Consider the following 6,709-nt stretch of genomic DNA (forward strand, 5'->3'; position numbering starts at 1 on the left):
CAGCAAAGTGTGTTGTGTTTCCTTGATGTTTATGAGATTTTCTACCACTGTCGCTAAGTGGGATTGCGGGTTTTATGGGGTCTTTTTCACCCTTAAGGGTTTCCCAGATCTTACTGCCATAATCCTGATAGCAGGTTGAATTTAGTCTATTCCATTTCTAGCTGCAATTTTATTTTTTCCATTCTCACTTTTATATTTACATATATGATGACTTTATCTTGTATACCTTATAGACGGCAAGTCTCCTCTGAGTCATGTTTTTCTTTAAAGTTTCAACAAACTCCAAGATATATTTAGTTAACAAGTATTTATTGAGCTCTGTCCTGGGTACAAGATGCTTTAGAGTAGATTTTTGTCTTCACTTGAGCCTGGGACTTCGATCTGATGGATCATATGATACAGTTTTTTTCATTGGGAAATGGTGTGATTTGTATAGTGATGCCTTACCACATTCAGCAGAATTTCTTCTTTTTTTTGTCTTTTTGTCCTTTTAGGGCCACACCCAGGGCATGTGGAGGTTCCTGGGCTAGGGGTCTAATCGGAGTTGTAGCCGCCAGCCTACACCACAGCCACAGCAACTCGAAATCTGAACCACGTTTGCGACCTACACCACAGCTCATGGCAATGCCAGATGCTTAACCCACTGAGCAAGGCTAGGGATCGAACCCACAACCTCATGGTTCCTACTCGGATTCGTTTTCACTGTGCCACAACGGGAACTCCAGCAGCATTTCTTCTTAATCAAGGAATGCCATCCATATGGTAGGGTGTGTAGAGCATAAGTGTGCTGCCTGCAAATGATCACAAAGTGAACACATTTCTTTACAAGAAGGTACTTGTGTAGTTGTCACTGGAGAGTAAGCTTGCTCAGGTAAGAAAGTGTTTTATTTCTATAGTAATCAGAAATTTAACAGATACATCTGACAGAAACCTGACTTAAAAGTGACTTAAAAAAAGAAAGCCGAGTGGTAGCCCTGACTTTCAACTAGTCTTGCTTGAGTCACGAGGTCAGCGAGGACTCCTCTGTACTCTGCCTTTTCCAGTGTTAGTTTTGCCCTCAGACTCTGTACAGAACCCTCTGAGATCCCACACTTAGATCCTCAGACCCTCCATCAAGGGCAAGGACAGGCTAAGAGAACATGTCTTTTCCAAAAGCCCTAGAAACCTCACCATCGACTATAATTAGTTTAATTTCTTTCCACAGGGCATCCTTTGGATGTGGCATTATCACCCAAAGCTCATAGCTGAGGATTGTGGAAGGCCTGGAAGGAAATTCAGACTGCTCTGAGGAAGAGGGAATGGGTGGGGGCAGGAAGAGGGGATGGTGTGCAAAACAAGGAACATCCACTGCATATAGTCTATAAGGGCATGACAGAATTAAGAGATTTGAGTAAGAATTTAGCCTAAAGCTAATAATAATGGCAGTAGTAGAACTGAGTTTATTTCTGCCTTCTTAAGGTATGATGAAGTGGTCTTTTTATTCATATCATGTCCATAATTGCGTTTTGTTGCAGCGGATGGTGGTATTAAGAGGCCCACGGTGGGAGGTTGGGGTTAAGCCAGGCGTCTGGTGAGCATGTCCAAGCTTGTTTTTGGCTGAAAGTCCAACCCTTGAAACTTACCCAGGCTAAATGGTACATCTGTTTTTGGATCATTTTGCTTCAAGTACTTCTTGACTTTCGCTTCTAGTTATGGTGTCACTGTGGCTTCGTCTTCTTACCTCGACTCTTCATGAGTCTCCACTGGCTTAATTGCTTCTCTGTAATTTGGCTTAAGAAAAATTCAGATTTTTGATTTGTTCGTGTTCTTTCAAATTTTTTCAAAATTTCAGATTTGATCCGATTTCAGATTTTGATTTGTTAGTGTTTTTCCACTTGTTCATTATTTGTGACAATATTTCAGTTTTTAAACTCAAATATTGTGTGGAAAATAATTTCTAGGAGTCTCCACCACGACGCAGTGGGATAAGAATTCAACCAACTGTTGCAGCTCTGACTGCTGTGGAGGTAGAGGTTCAATCCCTGGCATGGTGGCGCAGGGGGTTGAGGGATCTGGCATTGCCACAGCTGCTGTGTAGGTTGCAGCTGTGGCTCAGATTCAGTCCCTGGCCTGGGAACTAAAGTAAGCTGCAGCTTAAAAAAATAGAAGAAAAAATTTCTAAACATAGTCTTTTTTTATCTATGACTATACAAATCGATAATTTAACCATTGTCAAAATGTAATTGTGCACTCTAGAAAGTTTAGAAAATACAGAAAAGTAGAGGAAAGAATAAAATTCCCCCCAAAATAATATTGCCTAAATATTCCTGCTAACATTTTGATGTATTTCTTTTCTGTCCCTAGTGCATATTTTTTTATGTAGTTGTGCTCATTAATCAAGCTCTTTTCATTTTATAATAAATCAAGATTTTACAAAAATACTGGGATATATATATATAATAGAAATGTTTTTTAAAAGATGTAAAAATATGAAATTTTCAGACCCCCATGTAAAGGAATTAGTCTAGGTTATACAGCTATTTTTTTTTTTTTTTGTCTTTTTGCCATTTCTTGGGCCACTCCTGCGGCATATGGAGGTTCCCAGGCTAGGGGTCTAAACGGCGCTGTAGCTGCCAGCCTACACCAGAGCCACAGCAACTCAGGATCAGAGCCGCGTCTGTGACCTACACCACAGCTCACGGCAATGCCAGATCATTAACCTACTGAGCAAGGCCAGGGATCGAACCAGCAACCTCATGGTTCCTAGTCAGATTCGTTAACCACTGCGCCATGACGGGAACTCCTACAGCTAATTTTTTAAAAAGCTTCCAGATAAGGTCTGATAAAAACTACTGGGTCATTATTTTCCAACTTCTTTCTAAAATATCCGTAGAGGAATTTTCTGGTGGCCTAGTGGTTAAGGACCTGACATTGTCACTGCTGTGACTCAGGTCACCCCTCTAGAGCAGTTTCAAGCCCTGGCCTGGAAACCTGCAAATGCTGCAGGAGCAGTCAAAATATCCATAGAAGAATATCCCATTGTGGCTGAGCGGGTTAACCCCACTGGTATCCATGAGGATACAGGTTCGATCCCTGGCCTTGCTCAGTGGGCTAAGGATCTGGCGTTGCTGTGGCTGTGGTGTAGGCTAGCAGCTGAAGCTCTGATTTGACCCCCTAGCCTGGGAACTTTCATATCCTGCAGGTGCAGCCCTAGAAAGAAAAGAAAAAGATCCATAGAAATATATAAATAGAACACATCCCTTTCTTCTTCTCTGATGCCAGCCTCTGATACTCCAGGCACAGCAGAGAGCTCTGGAGCCCAGGTCTTCATGGGGCTGACGGTTCAGCCAGGGGGTTCTCAAACCACCAACTGCCAATGAGAATTATCAGTATGAAAACATTTAGGAGGAATGTGCCCTAAAGACAACGCAGAAGGGACTAAGTGAGGAGGGGGTGGCTGTTAATGCTGAAGTAAAATTTTACTTCTATAAAAGTTAAAATAGTTCAACCTGTAACACAATTTCTTCCCAGCTCAGAAATTAGAGGAGGGAGAAGGGGAGGCAGGCTCTGCCCTGGCAGAAGCATCCAGCAGTGCCGCTTTGGGATGCTATGAGGAAGCAAGAGTTATAATCCCACCAACCATTCTTTAGAACCTACCTACCTCCAGTAAGAACCGCACCAGTGGGGCTAGAGCTGGTACGAGCCCGCAGAACCACCCAGTGACATGAGGGGTGGGTCTTAGCAGCAGGATAAGCCCAGCTAACCTGAGGGTCTTTAAAGCCTGGCATTGAGGGCTTGGAATCTTGCCAGCAGAGAAAAGCAGAATGAATGGATCGAGTAATTTACAATCGGGTTCTTTGAAAATGTCGAAGCTATTCAAGATTTTTTAAAGGAAAAAAAATGAACACACTAGGGATGAGATGAAGCATCTAACTACACATGCTGAAGGCGAAGGAGATCCTGCTCAGGTCACTACCACTTTCTCAGGGAGCCCCCGGCCTCTGACACTAGAAAATGGGTGACTATCTGCTTCCATGGGCCCTTATCTTTCTCCTTGGAATACTTTCATGGGTGCAATTTTATACTCATTGTGTGACTAATGAATGTTTTCTTCTTCCTCTAAATTTCAAGTCCCAAGGGGAAAGAGATCTTTTATGATTCTTTTTCAGGAACTGGCATAGTACATAAGATGGGTAAGTCAATGAAAGAATTAATGCTGGTGGTGGCATTGTGGATGATTTTCATTTCTTTATGTTTCTATTGTCTGAAAATTATACATTCGATTTTTATTATGCTGTGTGAAGGGACTATTTTTAATAGTTGAAGGAAGGAGAAAACTCGTTAGAAGCAAACTTTAATACTGCTTCTGTCTGCCGCCTTATCTGGTGAACCACAGCCTCGACTTGGAGTCTTTCGGGAACAGGGGCAACCCTTTTGGCCAGGGGGAGATTCAAATGTGCTTGCATTTCAGAAAGGAAACCAGCAATCCACTGGCTGCCAGGGATTCTAGCTCTCAGGAAGACTGTGCATGGTGGGGGGTACTGGATACATTTGTACTTTCCAGTCCTGGGCTCAGGTATGTTTCTCTTTCTTTAGATATGGTTCAAAAATATGGTGAGAGTTCTGTGGGAAAATCTAGTACCCGAGCACATGCAGGCAAAAATCTTTCTTTCAGATGGATTGCAGGAAACAGAAGTTCTCCTTCCATAACCACTGTGTGGTGCCTATAAGATGTAAGAGGCTGTTGCTGAGTTGAGAAAAGAATTAGGATGGGTTAGAAGAGACTACATGGGAACCTAAATCATAAGAGCGAAATTCAAATGTTCATTGATGACTGTAAAATAAATAATAATTGCAGAAAAATCGATGAAATAGAAGTCTTTGGAAACCACTCTTTGAAAGCAGTTAGATGAAAATGATGAACAGGAAGCCCCCAAGATTGCATATCTTACTATGAAGAGAGCACAGCATATTTTATGCAAAACATCCCCAAGGAATTACAACCAGATTAGATAAACCTTGGGGACAAAACTCCCAAAAATGTCATCTTCAAAGAAACAAAAGATTAGGCTTCTACAGCATTAAATTCCAAAAGACAAAGGGACATAGTAACTAAATATATAAAACTTAAAGTTGGAGGAATTGTAACCCACAAATTCATTACTCAGATATGACATTGTTTATAGGTGAAGGTAAGAAAGTCTCAAAATATGTTCTTCTGGAGAGTTCTGTCATGGCTCAGAGGGTTAAGAACCTGACTAGTATCCATGAGGATGCAGGTAAAATCCTTTGCCTTTCTCAGTGGGTTAAGGATCCTGCGTTGATGCAAGGTGGGCGTAGGTTGCAGACGAGGCTCGGATCAAGGGTTGCTGTGGCTGTGGCATAGGCCGGCAGCGGTAGCTCCAATTCAACCCCTAGCCTGGGAATTTCCATATGTCTTGGGCATAGCCCTAAAAAGACAAAAAAAAAAAAAAAAAAAGTCCTCCTGTAAGAGGGGTGAAAGGATCAGGGAGGCAGTATTTAAAATTCTCAGATCATGAAGAAAGTTCAAAACTTTAAGACTGGGGACATCATGGTAGAAAATTCTGCAGCAAGCATATGTTGATTCCTATCATTTATTGATGTCATCAGTCAAAGACCACCAGGACACAACCGTAGTCTAAATTATTTTTATTGATGCTTTCTGCAGCCAGAGAGATCAGTCACACATTGGAGGAATCTAGGGGCTTCTCAGAAAGAAGGTGTAAAAAACTGAGCACATGTAGTAATTACAAGGAGGGCTCAAGTGAGGGTTTCTTCTGGCTTGGGTGCTGTCAGAAGAGTAACTGCAGTTATCAATCAATCTATGAGGGTATCAATCAATCTAGGAGGTAGGAGAAATGGAGTGAGGCAAAGCAGCAGCAGTAATGAATTTTAGACACAAGAGGGCAATGTAGAGTCATTTATGGTTTGCACAGTGCTCTTTGGTCTGTGCTCAGGTGAGACTACAGTGTCTCACTTCATCAGGCCCACAGAATACCCTTGTCTGATGTCAGAGATTTAGGAACTCTCAGTGGTCAACAGGAAAACACCATGGCCAGCTTCGAGGGTCAGGCCAGCTTTTAGCTTTCAGATGATCCCTTTTCTCTCTCACATTAAAACCACTTAAATATCTAGAAGTAAATTAATAGTGAAATAAATGAAACAAATCAATTAAATTGTGCCTTAAATACAGGAGCGCCATTTACAATAGCCAAGACATGGAAACAACCTAAATGTCCACTGACAGAGGAATGGATTAAAAAAGATGTGATACACCCCCCCCCCACACACACACACACGCACTCCCACACTGGAATATTACTCAGCTGAAAAAAAAAAAGAATGAAATAATGCCATTTTCAGCTACATGGATGGACCTAAAGATTATTATACTAAGTGAAGTAAGTCAGACAGAGGAAGACAAATATCATATATCACTTATATGTAAAATCTAAAAAAATGATACAAATGAACCTATTTACACATAAAAACAGACTCAGACATAGAAAACAATCTTATGGTTAGCAAAAGGGAAAGAAGAGGAGGAATAAATTAGGAGTTTGGGATTAGCAGAAACACTGTACTATATAAAAAATAGATTAACACCCAGGACCTGCTGCAGAGCACAAGGAACTATATTCAACATCTTGTAATAACCTATAATGGAAAATAATCTGAAAAAATGTACATGTATAACTGAATCACTTTG

The sequence above is a fragment of the Phacochoerus africanus genome, chromosome 2 (assembly GCF_016906955.1).
Source record: "Phacochoerus africanus isolate WHEZ1 chromosome 2, ROS_Pafr_v1, whole genome shotgun sequence".
Classification (NCBI taxonomy): Eukaryota; Metazoa; Chordata; class Mammalia; order Artiodactyla; family Suidae; genus Phacochoerus; species Phacochoerus africanus.